Raw genomic sequence first — 3,712 nt, forward strand, 5'->3', positions numbered from 1 at the left:
ATAATTTGATATTTATTCTGAGACCCTGGCTTCAAAGACTATCCATAAATACCATCTGCCACCCTCTTCTTTCTCTCAGCTGTTTCCACTCCCTCTTCTTTTAATTCTCACTTTCATTATTTAAAAAGGCAGAGGGCTCCTCAGTTACCTCCCCAGTTCATCCATGCTACTAATTAAGTAATGATTAATTGTTGCACACATCTAATTAATTAATTAATTAATTAATGTGGCTGCTGTAATCATCTCACCCCCAAATATACTGGCTTAAACCCGATAGACTTGTTCTCTTGCTGATGTAAAGTCTGAAACAGATGTCCTGACTGATAAGGTTGCAAACTCCAAGCAGTGATGTAGGAACTTGAGCAACTTTGTCTTGTGGCTTCACCATCTTCAACATGTGGCTTCCAAAGTCACTGAGCATGAGTACCCATCCTCAAGACTGGAAAATAGCATGGAGGAACACAGCTGGAAGGTCTTCATGTGCCTGGTCTAGGAAAGGCCAACATCATTTTGTTTTCCATTAGTTTGGCTGCAATTTGGTCACACGGCCACACCTATTTGCAAGGGAGTCTAGAGAATGCAGTGTGTTGCATGTTCAGGAAAAAGAAATGGGATTGTTATCTGACTAGAGCGCCTGGCTTAGGCACTTTCTCTTGCTTTAGTTCTGGGGTTTCTTCTCATCAGTTCTTCAAAGATTCCTTCTGTTCCTCTTCTTATGTCCTCTCAGGAGAAAGTATAATCAACTTGCCTTAATTTACTTTTTTTCTTATTTATTTATTTAGTATTTATTTACTAATTAAATTGTAGTATTCAACCATCACCACAATTCGTAACTTTTTTATCTTGCAAAACTACAACTCTGTACCCATTAAACAATAACCCCCTCCATTCTTCCCTCCCCCCAGCCCCTGGCCACCACCCCTTTCCTTTCCATCTATATGAACTGATCTTTTTTTCTTAACATTCTATAAAACGTCACACTGATGGCATTATGCTAATTAGATCAGATGAACAGGAAGTAGCATCACCCATTGCCCCAAACGGGCTTTAGGCTGATGATGCTGCCCCTTAATCTCCAGGTGAAACATAAGCTTCTGTGTATGATCTCTCAAACCCTCTCACGCTGTCTCACTGCAGTTCTGGGTCCTCAGCCACCATTTAAGTAATGCCACTTGCAAAACACTCATGAACTTGCAGAGAAATTTCTCATATAAGAATCTCATAAGCAATCTGTTGGGTTGTTTGTTTTTAAACGTTTTGGCCACACCATGAGGCATATGGGCTCTTAGTTCCCCAACCAGGGATCAAACCCATGCCCCCTGCATTGGAAGTACAGAGTCTTAACCACTGGACCATCAGGGAAATCCTATACACAACCTGAAAGATAGGCATCATTCATGCCATTTTACCCATATGGAAACAGATCCAGAGAGAAAAGTGAGCTTCCCCAGGTCACACAGAAAATACAGGATAAAGACTTCAGTTCAAGTTTATATAGAATGAAGGCTTCAACTCAAAGTCTATCACTCCTGTGAGTTTTTTAGAGCTCTGTTTTTTCCATCTAAACCATCAGTTGCAAGTACTTAATCCTGCTGTCTTCATTTCCCCCATGGCTCCAGCCTTTTGCCTCCTCTGTTGTTTCTGGCAAAAACTTAGAGCTCCTTCATGCCCTGCCATCATATCTTGAAATTCAAGACTTCGCCAGATGGAATGGAATGCCCTGGAATGACATTTGCTGCAAGGCTGAAACTGAAATGGTGAAAAGATTTGTTGACTGGTTACTTATTTCTTTTTCTCTAATGTAGGAAAAGTAATGTGTGTGCAGATTGTGGAGCCATGGGCATTACATAAATAAGCAGAAAGATAAATAAAAAAAAAATTATCTACCACTTAGCTAACAGTTTTTGAGTCCCAGCTAGAAAAACTTTTGTTTGGAGTTGTGAACAAGTTAAAGAATAAATGAGAGTCTCTGCTCTCAAGGAACCTTAGAATAACAAGGGAGAGAAATCTAAGGTCTAGATAACGATGATAAAACATGGAAAATGATAGTGCCAGCAGGAAGCAAGAGATTCACTAATTACTTCAAATGATGACTAACAGTATACTCAGCTGGAGAGGCTGAAGATTGAGTCAATGAAGGAAGTGAAAAATCTGAACTAGTCTTTACATTCATTAAAGTAATTATTAACTTGACAATTAATCTAAGCACAACCTACTACTGACCCACTGCTAGATATATGTCAGAGAACATAATACATACAGTCCTCCTCTTGAGGGAGCTTATTATCTAGTAAGAAGGAAAGCCACCCCACCAGTGACTACACTGTAAGTATTTAATGACAGTAAGGATAAATGTTATAAAGTACAAGGTGTAGAAAAAAGAAGAATAGGGAGATACAGCATGGTTTGCACCAAAGGAATAAGATTTGAATATAGTCAGAGGGGGTGTTGAAGAAGACATCGAGATAGAAGGAGGAAAGTATGAAACTACACAATTAGACAGTGTCAGTTAGGGTGGAGCAGACAGGAGGACAAGTATTAGTACTAGCCTCCCCCTATCCCAGAGGCTCCTCGGTTGTCTGGAATCTGAATTTGATTTGCTAGAAAATGAGCAAACCCATGAAGGCTGAGGCAATCAAGGAGAACATGTGTGACCCAGACTAGAATGAGGCCACGTGAAGAGAAATGACACAGCCCTTATTTTGTCCATCAGATCACTCTGGTCCATGTGAGAGGCAAGGCAAGAGAAGATCAGCAGCGGAGCAGGTGGACTCACGGTACCTTTTCATGGAAATCCTTTCTATGATCCATGGCTGAAAGTCCTGTCTATTTGCTCAACTTACAGTGAGAAGTGCTAGGAGAAGGAGCTTTGAAAGTGGGTCAGGAAAGAGTGGGGAGGGATGTATCTTCACATCCATGTAAATCTGCAGATGAAAGGGGAGTGCTTCCCAGCATATCCCAGGACAGTGCAAGAACAGTCAAGAGGAACACTGCTGTTTGTTTTACATCTTGGACAGGACAGAAAGGAGACCTTTCTCTGGACCCTGAATGTTTTTCTTTGTCTTCCTCAGGTGGAGCAGTTTGGCTGGCCCACCTGGCTCTGTTCTGCCACAGTGGATATAGCAATTTTGAAGAGAGACTATTTACTCAGTGCAGAAAGGCACGGCCCACCAGAAGGAACATCACCAGATCTCCCTGCACAGTTAGTTCTTCCTGAATGTCTTCTTTAGCAGGATTACACCTGGCACACAGACCCTATCTACTTGCTGCCTTCCTTACAAACCCACTGGTGGGCAGAGCAGTAAGATGACTGGCCACCATCCAGATGGTTAACAATAAAGCAATTATTATGTAGCCATTAATCTTGTCAATTACACTTTAACCCAGGCAGTGTGTAAACGGAAGCTCTATCTGCTTCTATATTTTTCCTTTTCTTTCTCTGCCTCCTTTTCCCCCAGAAAATAAAAAGTGACTGCATGCTCTCATTTTCTCAACATCATTGTTGCTTCCATTTTTCCATTTATGGTAACAATCACACCAATATGGAAATTCCTTTAACATAAGCATTGATTTTATCTTTCATTTTTTTGTGATTTCTAATACATGCAACACTCTAGAGGGTGAATGGGAAACTGATTTTTTTCTCTTTTTTATAAATTTATGATTCCTTTTTCACTTTGAGCTCTCCAGCAGAAGGACCAAACTACTATAA

General features: G+C 40.7%; 1 non-coding gene across 1 annotated transcript; it reads right to left on the reverse strand.

The window, feature by feature from the left end:
• Positions 1 to 1,289: 1,289 nt before the first annotated feature.
• On the reverse strand, positions 1,290 to 1,362 carry TRNAG-UCC. Its single transcript has one exon. It is a non-coding gene; the product is annotated as a tRNA-Gly (tRNA).
• Between the last annotated feature and the right edge of the window lie 2,350 nt (positions 1,363 to 3,712).

This window comes from Cervus elaphus, chromosome 25 (assembly GCF_910594005.1).
Source record: "Cervus elaphus chromosome 25, mCerEla1.1, whole genome shotgun sequence".
NCBI lineage: Eukaryota > Metazoa > Chordata > Mammalia > Artiodactyla > Cervidae > Cervus > Cervus elaphus.